The sequence below is a fragment of the Falco cherrug genome, chromosome 4, assembly GCF_023634085.1.
Source record: "Falco cherrug isolate bFalChe1 chromosome 4, bFalChe1.pri, whole genome shotgun sequence".
In the NCBI taxonomy this organism is placed as follows: domain Eukaryota; kingdom Metazoa; phylum Chordata; class Aves; order Falconiformes; family Falconidae; genus Falco; species Falco cherrug.
Window position 1 is genome coordinate 49,857,504 of NC_073700.1, and position 15,575 is coordinate 49,873,078.

General features: G+C 45.9%; 1 long non-coding RNA gene across 1 annotated transcript in view; it reads left to right on the top strand.

Moving 5' to 3' along the window:
• Positions 1 to 15,575, top strand: part of LOC106630983 (uncharacterized) — an 80,143-nt gene that overhangs the window by 25,289 nt on the left and 39,279 nt on the right. The window lies entirely within an intron of this gene.

Below are 15,575 nucleotides of genomic sequence, written 5' to 3' on the forward strand. Positions count from 1 at the left end.
GTGTCAGCAAATAAGACTTGCAAGGCAAAGAGGGAGCTGTGAGGGGAAGTGCCTTTGCTTTTATTCTTTTGCTAAGCCATTTCTGTAACTGCAACTGTACAAACAACAGAATCGGTCACCTTTTCCTCAGAAAAGTCCAGGGCCTCAAGACAGGGCAGGATTCTGTTCACGTTTCCTCTCTGGGGACAGGGTTTCCATTATGCCAAGGCCCCTCTCCTTCACTCTGGCAGCCTACAAAGGTCTTGAAAGGATTGGAAAATGTCCCCTGCCAGCTTCCCTTGCTCAGGAGAGCTTCCCAGCTCATGCAGGGCTGGCATAAGGCCTTAGTCTGCTGCAGAAGCCTCTGCTCTGTGGGAAATCCCAAGGGGAAGAGCTATGGTCTCTTTCAAAACAAAGGTATAAATTTCAAAACATCCTGTGGAAGGGAAAATACCAGAGCCAACCAGAAAAAGGTTTTGAAGCAATCAGACTTTTCCATTTAAAACCAACCGGAGTCTGGCAGCTGCCTCCATTATTTTTCTTTCTTGTTTAACATCTAGAAGTCTCCAAGGATTTTCCTGGTACATTTGCTCTGCTTCACCGTAGGTCTCCACGGAGTGACTGTAACAGGCAGTGTGTGGCCTGACACTTGACTTTGTCATTCTGCCCATCTTGTCATTCTGACAGAATAATCAGAATAATACTTAATATTTCCCAGAAGTAACTTCTGTCTAGGACTCCTACAGGTGTTTTACCACTGTTACTGGCAGCTGCACACCATATCAGCAAGACAAGGGAGATCAAGGAATGGGAGGTGCTGAAGCTAATCAGAAGTGAGCTGAAAGTTAAGAATTTTAACCTAAACTACTTGTCCAAGCTTTCCCTGTCGACAAAGGTGAGATACACAAACTCTCCAGAGTACAGATCTCCTGTGTTGTGGGGGGTGAGTAGTGGTTTGGAGACCAGAGAGCAAGTAGATGCCTGGAGTTGATTAGGGCAAAAGGTTGATGCTACTTACCCAGAGTGATTTGGTATGTAGTGTTCCTGAGCACTGTCTTTACCCTCATTTCACAGATGCAAGATAGCTAGGGAAGTGACAGGCAGTAGATGGGGGAACGTTAGAGCTACAATGCACATCAGGCTTCCCAAGTCCCAGGCCAGTTCCTTGTCCATTAAACAGCACAGCCCTCTGTGCTGCCTGCAAATTGTCTTTCAATCCAAGGCTCTGTTCGCAGTCATTTGGAAATTTAAAGAACAAATAGTGTAATAGATGAAAGCCAATCAGAAACTAAGCAAAGTCCATTAAGATCACACTCGGTAACCCTTCATTTAGCTAACCCATTCTTCAAAAAAACTGGCTGTACATCTGAAGTGTGTTTACTCTGTAGACAGGTAACTCTGAAAGTAGAACCCGATCTCTAAAGAGCTTATGCTTTCTTAAAAGGAAGCAAACGACTCTGTGTTGTGCCACATAAGGTATTAATCTTTAAATGTTACCCAGATGACTGGGGAAAAGAGGCCATTTGTTACAAGAGGGGAAAAAAGAGGGTTTTTTTTCTTGGCTGTGCTGCCCGGAGAGCCAATTCCCATCAGTGGGTTTGATGCATTGTTTCTTCAGTAACAGTGTTGGTTTTGCACAGGAGCAGCTCTCAAACTGTAACGTGTAATGCAGAATGAGATGTGTTCTAGCAGAGAGGTTTTCTTTGCTATTTTTGCAGTAGGTGGGGCAGGATGTGTCTCAGAAAGGCACTCTCCCTAATGCCCTCTGATTCTCTAGCAAAGGCATCATCTGGTTTGTGGTCCTTGAATTGAATGTTGCTCTATGCACCATAGACCATTTCTGAGATATTTTTGTCTTTAAAAACTGTTGCTATTGCAGAAAGTGAGCCAGAAAACACATACATTGTGTTGTCCTGGGCAAGAGTAGTTATTTTTGTTCTTTCTTTGGTATGTCTTCCTTTGAAAACAAAAGTAATTTGGGCTAATGGAACATGCTGTTTGTGTGCAGAAAAAGAGTACATGGCCCTGAAAGTACTGGAAACTGCAGCTGTTGTTAGGATCCTGTATTTATGCTGATGTGGCGCAACAAGTTCTGGAAGCAGAGCGGTTTCCCAAAGGTGGTTCCCAAGACCGGCAGCGATGCCATGAAACCTGGTCACCATCCTCCACTGAATGAGTCGGATGGCCTCCCAGGGTGGGGGGTTCTACATTTTCCTGCTCACTGCTCTGGCTGTGTTAACCACAGAAGAAGATATCGTAGAGTGTTGTTGGGAGCAAATTGGTACTGAAGTCAGGAATCCTTGAGGCAATTTTCTTTACATGGATGTGCAAAGGTCTGGTTTTATAGCAGGGGAGAAACCCCACAGCCTGAAACAACAGCTCCAATCCTTTCATACATAGACACAACTCAGAAACTCGTTCTGTGTCTCTGCCTTCCCACAAGGCACACATGATTGTGTTTGACTTTCCTTCTGTGCTCCTTTTCTCACTACCTCCAAATTAAACCAGGGATTTCCCACCACACACACACCCCTCCTTCTCCTTCTCAAAGCATTCACACTCGGGGCACCTTTGCATTTCCTGTTTTCTGTAGATGCATGTGCTTAACTGCAGTTATTTTTTCGAGGAGTAACAGCTAAAAAACTACCAGTTTCAGTGTGGTTTATCCCAACCTATAGTAAGAGTCTCTGACCTTCCTGTTAGAGATGGCTCTGCTTTGCATGCAAGAAACATTACCAGAATGCTGCTTTACCCTTTGGCATGCTTACCTCTCTATGGGCATTATCAAAGCACTAGCTATCATTGCTATACTGCTCTAGCACAGCTCCTCCTAATGATAATTTTTTTCTCATCTTAAAACAACTTGAACGACCATGACTAAGTACCCAGCAGGTCAGTTGGGAATAATCAGGTTTCTGCCTGTGTCTTTCAAACAGAGCAAGGCCTGTAAGGCATCTCTGGATCTCTGTGTCATACACCCAGGCTTTGGGGAAATTGCCATTAACGCCTGGGAACAAGTCGTGGCTTTTTTCTTAATCTCTTATCACAAGATTAGCTAATGTCTGTGAAGCCCAGGAGGATTAGGTAATGATAAGGGATCATCAAGCGAGATGGAAAGATAAGCATTGTTCTCTAAAAAATGAGCCCTGTTGCTTCCAAGGAGATAATTATCTCCTGCTCTCCACAAGTGCTCTGCTCACACAGGCCCCCATCCCAGAGGCCCTTTCAGCTGCCACTGACGTCCTCCTGTTTGTGTTGGGGTGCAGCAAAGCAGCAGCGGGGGAGTTAATGCTTGGTTCTCTGCAACCCTGTGGAGAGCCATGGAGAGTCTTGCACTTGGTGTGAGTGTGTGCAGTTGATGCGCTTCTGCCTAGCCTGGACCACCTGGGGCTTTGCACAGTGCATGCAGCCTCTGGCTCCAGGATCCCAAGTACCACATGGGGTTGGAGACCACCCTCCTTGCATGGAGGAATTGGCATAGTCAGCCCCTGGTAAAAGGCAGGGGATGGAAAAGCCACCTCCCTTTTTCCTTACACCACAAAGTGCTGGAAGGGCAGAGCAAACATCCTGCTGGATGTCTGTGTCTCAGCACGCGGAGTAGTTGGGCATGGGGACTGAATGGTTTGAGACATTCCTTTCGATCAGCTGCTGGTAACCTGTCTCAGCCAAGACAGTCACCCACAGTGCATTCACGTTCCCAGCTGTTCTGGTGGAAAATGAGACTGATTCCTCTAATCTGCCTCTCCCTGTGACTGTGTCTCAGGGCTCCCTGGAGCAGTTATTTCTTCAGAGCTGATGTTTTGGTGAGCAATGGTTCATATAGCCACAAAGCAACTGTCAGGTCCCTAGCAGAGCAGGAAGGGCAGGAGCAGCCATCCTAAAACTGCTGGTGATGGTGATTTTGAATTGAGGTATTGGAAATGGGTTCAATGTTTCCTCCACGTTTTGGTGGTTGTGGCACAAGCCACAAAGGAGAGGTGTTGGAGAGGCACTGGCCCCCAAACCACACAGTCTTCAGGGGAGTGTTAAGATCTGGGCTGTCTCCTCTCTGAGTGGACTGGGGACTGCAGCGCGTGGGGAGATGGAGGCTGGTCCTGCTGCCCACTTGAAAGCCCCTCATTCTCCTTCCTCCTGCAGTCCTTGCTGTTGCAAACACAGTTAGCTTGGATTTACACCCATAGAGGCTCTGATGGTGCTACTGACTATCCATTTCATTATCTGCTTGTAATTGTTTTGTCTTCTCTGATCTTTTAGTTCACCTGTGATGAGTGTACAATCAGTTTTGCTCTCCTCTGACATGTTGCATGCCTTTTGAACCCTGACTGATTAAACTCTCTTCGTTCTTCAAGTAAATTGGTACCCATAGAGCTGTCCACTAGTGTGGCTCCATTCACTGTCTGAATTACATCTTCCCAGCTGACAGATGGATTGCTTGAGGCTTTTGTGGTCATTGTGCTAGCCTTAGAAGTTTGTGGATGATTATATTCCCAACCTGTTCAGCTTGCTTTTGTTGTTCTCTGGGACTTTTCCCACTCTGAATACTATTGACTGATGTCCAGCCTTCAGCCTGACTGTTCTCATCCTGCTGGAGCCCACAGCTGCAAGGGAATATCACTCTTACCTACAAGTTGAGTCGCACTTCTGGAGCCCCTTCCTGGCTAATATTACTTGGTGTGAGGACCTGCCCCCAAACCTTGACTGCATTTCAGTGGGAAGTGAATGCCTGAATAGGAGTTGAAACCTGCTAGGCCCTGTACCATTGGATCTGATAGTTTTTATTTTGTACGTAAATGTACATAGATTGGTGCATAACAAAGTGAATTTGAAGGTTGATGCTTGAGAGAGACCATGCTTAAAGGAGGAAGACTACTACAGTTGAGGTGAGGGCAATACCACATTCCATCCTAGAGTCATACCTGTGTCCCATATAGCCTGGCATTCCCTGTCTGGTACCCTCTGCCATGGCCAGGATGACAGTTCATATGTGCACAGCTCAACAGGAGCAGGTTAAACTCTGCTTCAATTGTTTTAAGAGGATTCTGCAGCCCTTGCCTGGCGAGTGAAAATGCTTGGAAAGTTGGCCAGTTATGTTAATTGGCTAGCATGTACAGTATTTATTTGAACAGCAATTTTATCAGAAATCAATAAAAACAATAACTCTTACTATAAAACTGAATAATGAAGCAGTAATAGAATTAGCGACACTTTTTTAGCAGAACTAGGTTTTTATTACTTAAAACAAGCTTAAATTAACAACTGCAGATAATGATTCCCCAGAGCTAGATAAGGGGTTAAGGATCGTTGCTCTCAGTGATGACAGGCTGCTCACTAACTTCGGTGAGTTATGTTTTGAGGTTAAGGTTTTATAGCTCAGATGTACTGTCTCCAAGTGAGTGAAACTTGCTTGACTGGCAAGCCAAACAATTCACAAATTGACCTGAAGAATAGCATCCCCCCCACCCCCCTGCCCCAGCCTCTGTTGGCTAAAGACATTTGGAAACCACCAGCTATGTGACAAATTATAAGATTCATCTTATTTGAAGGAGAAGTGGAAAAGATCAGTGTAATTTGGAGATAAAGGATCTTGTGTCTCAAGATTTTGGCAGGGGAGCTGGGCACAATGTCAGTTAAAAGGCTGCTGTTGCTCGTTGCAGCTTTGGGAAGCAATAAGGCTGACAGCTATTTTGGAAAGATGAGTCTGGAGCATGTGGCATCATGCAAAAAAGTCCATGATGACAGGAACAGACTTAGGGTGTACCTGCTTCTTAAGTATCCATCTCATCCCCAGGGGCAGACATTGCACACTGTACTGACATGGCTGTGTGTGTGAAGTGGATTGTGGAACAGATCTGGCTGAACAACAACCCAGCAAAAGAGAGTTCACTTACTTTTTTAAGCTGACCCACTTCCCAGTCTATTTCTCAGCTTGTCCATGCACCTGGTTATGTCAGCACAGTGCAGGGGCTGTCCAGGATAGCATGAGGACAGGACCGAAGAGTACAGTGGTGACGCAGTCAGCTGAAACTGCCACTGAAGGTTTCATCGAGCAAAACCACAGCCCAGTTCTCTTATTGCCTTGAGCTCGGCAGAATACACATCAGACCAGAGCAATGCTACCTGCTGCTTTTCAGTGGGTTTGGTGTTAATGCATTAGACATGCACTTAGGTTAGATGTTGGGTTTCAGTGGAGTTCTGCCTCACTAGCAGCTTTGTAAGACAAGATGAGAGTCAGCTTATGATGAAAAGCTAAGAATATCAAACAACTCTGGCAAACTGACGGTGGCCAGTTGTTGCAAGCACTGTCATGCCCTTCATGGAGACATTTATTCCAGCACAGAGCGCCTGTGGCCAGCCCAGTACAGGTGCCAGAATCCAGCTGCAGGGCACCAGAAAATCAGTCACATTTTCATCCAGATGTCACTGAGAGGAAGCTTCTTTCATGTTTCTGTCATATTTAATGGTCTCTGAGCTTAAAATAAACTTACTAAAGGGGTCAGCTTCACCTTGGATTGCAGCTGTCCTGTAATCATTTACGCTGGTAAAAGTGGTGTAATTCACATTTCGTTTATGCCCACCACACGGTACATGCAGCAGCAGGGGAATGTGGCCTCTTTTCTCCCCTTTAAGGTTTCCAGCTCCAAATGTAATTGGACACTATTACAGGGGTTTGAATTTTATTTGCCTTTACTAAGGAGAACAAGAAGTAGTTTCTAACTCCAGCTAAAATAGCAGTGAAAACAAAGCAATTTGCATCATAACATTTGTAGCGGTAATTAAAGCAGCCTGGTTTGCTGTGCACATGGGATTGAAATACCCCAAGTAGATTGTGTGTGCACCCTGGCAGGCAGCCACAGAAATGAGCTGGGGGCTGACTGGGACACCCAGCCAGGGATTTCTGGTGGGTCCATACTTTCACCCATGCCCACAGGCTGCATGTTACAGGTTGCTTTGCTTGGATGTATTTGTGAGTGAGCCCTTATCCCTGCTAGTATTTATTGGGGTCTGCCTTGCTGTAAACATGTGCCCATCAAAGCTGTTAGATACAAACCAACTCGGGTAAATCCAGCGTGGACAAGGATATAGTGGAGAAACATAGACTAAAGCCTGTAAGATTTATTTTTATTTATGTTGATTTCTACAAATATAAAGCAGCTCTGCTAGACTTTGAAGGAGTTGGAGAGATACATGCTGTATTCCCCCATACCCTCAGGAGCTCATGCAAAGCTACACACTGGGTTTTGACAGCAAGGACTGAGCCCACAGCCTCAGGTTAAAGCTAAATTATTTGAGCAAGAGAAACAATCTGCAGACTGTGGAAAACTGCTTAAAGCCACTCATAACTGAAATATATAAAGCTTGAGCCAGAGCTTACTGAAGCCAATGGCATGGTTGACTTCACTGGCTTTGGCTGCCAGGAGGCGACCAGTTCCCATTTCTGAGCTCTGCAGGTATCCAGGGAAAAGGGACTGCTCCAGATACAAGTGTGTAAGAGTCATCTGCAGCTGCATGTCTGTAAAGCAGAGCTCTCACTCCATTACATCTCAAGGAAACAAACTATCACCATATTCCTTCCCTCCCTCCTTCCTTCCTTCCCTCCTCTACTTCAGTACGCAGTACAGGAGATAGGTGTTTCAACAACATGTATTTTCAGTCTTTCGTGTGTGTGCAAGTAATTTTGTTTCATTGAAAGACTACTGTTGTTTCTCGTCCTTCAGTTTGATGGTGCTCATTTATTGGCGAGATATGGAACTATTTCTGTCTTACCAACTTGAAGCAAAACAACCAGGAGTGCTTGTTTCACAGTCAGGTCCAAGTGGGTGTGTAGCTGAGTGAACCATGGCATCTCCTAGCAGTCTAGGGTACTTTTCTGTCCCCGTGGGATCCATCTGTAGCTCATGCTGCTTTGGTGGTTTTTTTCTAAGCCTAAGCCTGCAAACATTTCTCATGTTGGAGCAAGCATAAAGACCCCCTTCCTCAGTAAACGTAATCCTGCATTATCTATCTACAGTGCCTCTGACTCAAAATCTCCTCCCCCCCCTTAGTTTCTGCTTCCTTCTCCATGTTTTCAGAATTATCCAAGAGAGGACTAGTGGATCCTGGCTTCTCTGTAGGCACCTGGAGACAGCTGAGCCATAGGCTCCAGCTGCCCTGGGGACCTTGGTGCTGGGGGAGCCCCAACCCCCTGTAGCCTTGAGGGGAGCTGCAGAGGGGCCGGGGGGCTGCTGGGTGAGCAGGCACAGTGCCGGGAGCACAAGTAGAATATCTCCGTTCGCTGGCTGGCACCCACCTTGCCTCTCCCTCGAATCCTGTGGCTAATGCTTTCTTAATTTGTTCATCTGCGAAGTACTTAATATCCATCCACTGAATTATGGTTTAATTGTGCAAGCTTCCCTGATAATGCTGTGCACTGACATAAGTCTTAGTATAAAATGTTGGTTTCTCGGTTGCCTGTAATTGTGGTGATGATGCTCCATAGTCATAGGACAGTAGCTGTGCTTTTGGGCAGGAGGGTTACAGTAGGTGGCACTTCACCACTTCAAGACCTGAGCGTACACAAACTGGTAGTGTTCCTGTTGTCGCAGGTGGGGAAATTGAGGCAGGGAGGCAGCTAAAGTTAATGTTAAGTATGGTGGTCCCTGATTATTTAGGAAGAGGGCTCGAGTCCCTGGATCTGTGGAGGCTTGGAGCAGCCCCACATTCAGATGAAGTGTTCTGTCTCACATCCTGTGCCAGCAGGATTATAAAACCTAAGGCTGAGGGGAGGCATCACTCTGGGAAGACAGGGGCGCAGTGCCACCCAGAATGTTTTGGGGTAAAGATATGTAGCAAAGACTCTTGTTGAGAGCATTTTTCTGCAGTAACTTCAGGTCAGTCATCTGCAAACAGCTCGGGAAACCTGTGTCTGTATCTGGGACTGAACTGGTGTTGTCATGTCTGACACTAATGGAGAGGATGTCGTTCTCCATTAGAAGTTTACCGACAGTGAAGTGATTTCCGTTTTGCTGGTAGTCCCAGTTCCCCTGTGGTTAAGTGAGGACTTTGGAGGTTAAAGTCTCAGGTCTGGATCAAGGTCAGGAAACCTGCTTTTGATTCTAAAGATTTTAATTAACTTTGTACCACATAGAACCTAGGCATGCTTGAAAAGAAATATAGATAAATTTTACATTTAAATATTTGAATAGTGTCTATATATTATGGCAGCTGTAAAAAAGCCCTGTTCAAGCAGGCTGCAGGAAGAGAGGAGATTTGCATAGCAGAATAATTGGTTTTGCAAATAAATCTGGTTCTTGAAATTTGTAGATTAGCAATAATATGTCTCCAGATGAGAAGGAAAGGTCATGGATGAATAAAGCAACAATTAAACTTTCAGGAGATTATTAAACTAAACACAAACCTGGCTAAATGCGTATGAGAGAATGTCAATAAAGGACAGGAGTGGCCTGTCAGGACTTGTGAGCCTCCAGGATATTAACGTTACTTGGAGATCTTTTCTTCCAATGCAGCTGCTCTTCTTGAAGTAACAGCCTTTGCAGATTCCTCCCTAATCTGGACAATCCATTAAATAACCCAGTTAATTTAAGCCATTTAAATCCAATAAGGCTGGTATGTAATGCTATAAAACTCTAAACAAAATCCTTGGAGTATTACCATGTTAACTGTTGCACTGCAGGCTCCGTCCATGCCTGAAGCTGGCTGAGTAGGTGTCTCGCAGGAAAACAAGGAGATCTCAGCACAGCCTGTGCTGAGGAGGGGGAATACTGAAGTTGTAGAAATGTGGGGTTTGTTCTGAATCTGAAGGAAAAAACCAAGAAGGTAGTATTTTCCAAATGGGCCATGAAATAGATATTTTATGAGAGGGAGAATGAAGGCTGAGGGAAATTTTCATTTCAAAGCATTGAAAAGTTGTGTCCAGAGCATTCAACTTTTGTTTGGGGCTTTCAGAAAGGTCCTAAAATCAAATGTTCCTGAAATGGAAGACTTTTCCTTTGATGGCACTTTTTGCAAAAGTGCTTTTGAAAAAGAAAAGGAAAAATTTATTTCTTTGGGAAAACGGTTTGAAAGTCCCAGGCATTTTTCGAGGAAAGTATCCTGTGTTCCTCTTTCCTCCTGCACATCTACTAACAGAAAGCACAGGAGGCACTGGACTGACCATGCTTCAGACACCAGCTATAGCTTGTGGATCCACATCTGAGTATCCTTACACAGCTGGTTCTGGAAGAAAGCAGCTGCATGTGGTTGTGAGGGGGGAAGACCATCCCACCTTCTCCTGCCTTGGAGGCTTAAAGAGATAAAAGTTCCTGATGGTCAGCAAGGCTCCTCCTGCTGTGTGACCAGGAGGAATCGCATGTGCTCTCCAGCCTGGTGCATTAAAGACAAAGCCTTCAGCAGGAGGCGGTTACATGGCTACATTCTGCCTGCTCTCACCTGGCAGAGGATCACAGGGCAGTGCTGCCAGGACCGCTTCCTTTGGGTGCTGGAGGAACAGTGTGGCCAGTGGCATGGGCTTGTTCCCATCCACAAGGGAGGAGGTCAGTGCCTCAGTTGGGAGTGGGAGCAAACAAAAGCAGAGCTTTCAATGCCTGTTACTTCCCTCTCTCTCCTGAATCTCAGGAGGGGGTCAGGAGTTAAGACATAAGGTGGAAATAAGAGTCCAGGAGGATTTCAGTGGACCAAGGCCTAGCCCTAACCCAGCTTTCCCTAGCCTGGTGCCACTGGAGTCAGTGAAACTACTTCTTCCAACCATATTTTGCCCCTAAATGTCAGGTCTCAATGACCCCAAACTGTGAAATGGCTGCCTATTGCCTGGTTTCCAAGCAGCTCATCACCCTCACTTCTCTCACATAGATGCAGAGCACTGTAGGTGGTTAAAAAAAGCAACACACACAGGGAGCCCTTCATCCAGAAACAGAGCCCAGACATGAAACAACCCTGCCAAATCAAAACATGCCACCACATACCTAATTTTCCCTTTGGGTATCACGGAGGAGTTGCATATGACAGACATGAGTCATATAGCTTTGTGCAGGTCTAGGAGATGCTTAGATATTACCTTGAGGAGGGCAGGGGAAAGAATTAGGTGGAGCAATAACTCTCTGTGATGCAGTGCTCCTCTTTGCAAGCTCTGGGGGCATTTTACAAAGGAAGACAGTGTCGGTATCCTTGTTTTAAAAGGGGCATTGAGAGGAGGTATAAATTCTTCAAGGCCACACAGTGGCCACTCCAGTGTCAGAGCCTGGGCTACCCAGCCTTGCACTGCACCCAGGGGCCGCACTGGCCCAGTCATGCTCTTGACACTGGCATTATTGCCTGAGCAAAAGACTGGAAAAACCCACAGGCTCAGCCTGCGTAAAACGTGATTTCTTTAATTCTGCTCTCTGCAAATACCTCCCCCTGCTCCTCAGGACAGGAGTATGGCCACGCACAGGCTTGTTCGGGGCATTTAATTCATTGAAATGATTAATTTGTATGTAAAATCATATTAGTCTTTATTGACTCTCTCCACAGACCCTCCCAAGCACAGACAGATCTTGAAATGCCATTAATCTTTGGTGTGCTCTGCCTACTCTTTCACATGGTACTTTGCGGCTGGTGACCTTCAACAGAGGATTTTTGTTGTACTCTTCCCTGAGGAGCCCTGGCAACACCTGCAGCAGCTGACGCTAATCTTCGTGGAATGGGAGGGAAGAAGAGGGGGTCAAGGCTTCTTCACATGTATTGACAGCTGAACACCAAGCTGCTTTTCCCCTTGCAGGAGATGATTGCTGAGAAAAGGCCAAGTCCTGGCATAGTGGGGAGACTCAGGCAAATTCTTGCTGAAGTTGTTGTCTGAGCTGATGGTGAGCAAGTCGAGGCAGTCTGCAATGGTTGTATTTGTATAGTGCCTTGCACGGCAGGGCTGCCTTTGCACACAGATCAGAGGCACTGTAGGGAGGTGAAAAGGGGATGCTAAGGTGAGGCTGAGGTGTGCATTTAGGAGAGAGCAGCTGGATACTCAGTCCTAATTTTACTGCAGACTTATGACCTAGGGCTTGTTTATTGGTACAAGTTAAACCAAATTCAGGTACGTCAGTAAATGGGCATATTTGTGTTAGGTGTCACTGGATCTTTGAAAGAGACACTGGCTTTTGCTGTAGTTTTCCCAAGGTTAAAGATATGTTTCTGAGACCAGTGGGGCCATAATGAGCTCACCCAATGAGCAGTTGACCCTGGAAGTTCTGATGGAACTGAAGCCAGCTCTGGAGACAGTAGGGTGCTGGGGGACAGGCAGCTCGGGAGGGGAATCTGAAGTAGAGCTGGAAGAGTCTTGCCTGCATGTAGCTCAGGGGAAGCTCGCTTGCAAGGCGCTCTCTGGATCAGTCCCTGCTGGGTGGCGTCTCTAGTGTGTAGTAAAGGTTGAGCTGACAGTTCAGATTTTCTTTTAATTACAGTGTCTGCCAAGCCTGATCAAATATGTATTTTTGCTGTATCTCTTGGGATTTAGCTTCTTTGAGACCTCTGTCAGATTAGAGTTGGATTGGCCAGTGAGTTCAAAATTACAAGGGGATAAGGAAAAAGGAAAGGATATAAATGCACATGCATGTGTATGCACACACTGATCAGCTAAACGTGGTTTGATAGGAGGCCAGGATGAAAATAAAACTATTTGGCAGTTCATTTGGCTGTATTGAGGACAGGTGATGAGTTGGAAACTTGCTGTTTTGGAAGGAGGAAAGTTGTACTGCTGCTGTTCATGTCAAACCACATCACATCCCCTCTACCTTCTGCTGACACGAGCACACCACAGGACACTCTAGGCCTGTGTTGTCTGCCAGACATGTCCTGCCTCCCAATTTCTGCCCTCATCGATCGTGTCTTTGTGGGCCTGACTCAGGTTTACTGCGTCACATGGAACCTTTACAGATGCCAGAGTCCTGGCGTTGTTTGCAGAGAAGAGCATTCTGTCTGTCTGAATTAAATTCAAGCCCTTGCAGCTCTCTGTTTTACTCAGGCAGGATTGATCTTTTGTAGGGGAATACCATGGGAAGTAGAAATACATGCTTGAGTCTCTTATCATTTGCACCCAAGGAAGGCACGAGTCACTCACGGCAATCAATGGTGCTACACCAGACTTACATTACCATTGCCAAGAACAGTAGCTGGCCTCTGTATTAAAGACATTTATGAAGAAGAATGCTGCAATCTTTCAGACAGAGACGTGAGGTTGCGGGGGATTATTCTGTGCAAGGGGGAAAATGTTCCTCTAATAATTTCACTTCCTGAGCCTTTACGGTGGGATGCAGAGGTAAACTTCTCCATCCTGCCTGAAAAGCTCCTGGAGGAGCAGTCCTGTGAATCAAAACTGTTCTACATTTGTTTTTCCCCTTTCTTAAAATATCTCGGGGTGGGGGGGGGGTGGGGGGGGTGCGGATCTGGAGCCCTTCAGCTTTACTATCACTTGCCACTGTCCGTCAGGATCCAGAAGCTGAAGAGGAAAGGGGATATCTTCTTTTCCCCCTCAGTCTTTGGGCGAGAGCCATCAAAAAGTAAACGAGGCAGAACTGGTGACACAGAAGGTGTCAGCACTTGCTTGGTGAGCATGTTAAAGCAGTGGTCAGGTGTGAAGCAGGGGATTTCGTGGTGAGTGTTGCACGCCTAGTCCCTAAAGCCCAATCTGGGGTGATTTGGAAGGGACCCACACGCAGCCCCAAAAATCAGAGGCTGCTTTTAGAAACATCCATGTGTGAATCATGGCCTGTTACTGTATGTTACTTTTGCATCAGCTGGGAAACCATAAGGAGGTTTTCATAACTATCATTAGGAATTTGCTTTAGGAAAAATATATTGGGAGTCACTGTGGCTTGTTAGATAGCCAGACTGTGAGACAGCTGGGCTGAGGGCAGCACGGAAATTGCTCTTCTGGCTAAGGACTGCAGCTGAGTGAGAAACTTCTAATTTGTTTCATGGCTTTAACTGGAGGAAACTGAAGAGTGATGTATTTGGGGGGAGGCCACCTGAACAGAGGTTTTTTTCCATTATCTCTTGCCAAAGTAGAAGTAGAAGTAATTGGCCTCAAAGAGTTGTATTTGTTCCACACCAAAGCAAAACTTTCTGTTGCTTTCTTGGATGCATTTACCCTGTTATTGCGGTTCTGAACAAAATACCTCTTTTTCCAAAGTGAAGCACTGAGAAGATTTTGTTCTGGCTTCTTCAAAAGAGGAATTTTCCCATGCTGCCATTTTGACCTAAGTGCATGAGCAGTTTTCGCTGACCTGCCACCCAAACTGCACTTTTTTTTACCACCCAGTCTCTAAAGGATTAAAGCTTTGGCCAAGACTGAGCAATTGTATCATATCACAGGGTGGGAGAGGCTGTCAGAGATCCTCCTGTTCTTTCATTGTCTTAGGGTCTTCCCTTTTGTTGTGTTCCGTTTTCTTGTTTGTACCTGGGTATGCAAGCAGTGCCAGATCAATGTCAGAGCATTTCTCATAGAGGCTAGTAAGGAGCCAACTAACCATTTCCCCACCATCCCTCCCCCCTGCCCAGTATGTGACGATTCCCTGGTGCTCCCTGGAGCTCCTGAAAATCATGGGAGGTCAGCCAGCTTTGGCTGATTCTAGAGAGAATGGGCTGCCATCAAGGAGATGCTTTTGGGTGGTTTCGGTGAATTGGATTACCTCTGGGTCAATCTTTCCTTGCCATGGCTGGTGGAAATCTACCAGTGCTTATCACTGGACTCCTCCTTTTCTACTTCTTCTTTACTTTTGCAATACCACAGCAGAAGCCCACTGTTGTGACCCAGAATGTTTTGCCTGGGTGTTGGTGACAGCAGAAGAGCTGGGGCACATATTATTATGGCAGAGTGGTAGCAGGTGACCAGCCTTTGAAGAGCATAACAGCCTTCCAGGGACATGGGCATCAGGACTCTTGATCACTGCTGTTGTTTCAGGTGCTTCGTTCTCCCTTGCATACTAGCAGGGACTGGTAACATGCAGGCAAGCCCAGGTTGACTGTATCACCAAGGAGAGCTTGAAGTCAAGGATCATAGTCTAATTAGTCTATGCGAAGCTTAGCAAGGTTATTTTTATCTCAAGCCCTTTGGAACATACATAATCGTTCCACCTTAATTCTTTCAAAACTTGGTCTCTATGGAAACCCTAATATAAACGACTGCTCATTTTGTTTCTGTACATCTGAGCCGTGTTGCAGACTCCCTCTGTGTGCATGTGGCCATACATACACATGTGTATACACACAGTCGCAGAGTGACACCAGACTGATCTGTATTCTTTACTGCTGGTCTTCCTCTCCACCCTTCAGATAATAGCACTTGGGTTTTATTTCTTCCAAGCACTGCATGTTTAGATCTGCAAACCTCTAAGGAGTCTTTGTTTCCAAACCAGAGGGAGGTGGGGGTGGGAGGGAAGGCAGAAATCTTTGTGATGTTTGAGTTATGTTCAGCCTCTTCTTGTGGGATTTGGGGCTGTTGCCTGTACTATGCTGCTTGTGGCTCCCTGAGCCATGTGAATGGAGTTCAGGGTGTGGAAAAGCCACTTTTCTAATAATCCTCTTGTATTCAAGAGCAGTTGTTACTGGTTTCTCCATATTTCTCTTGTGAA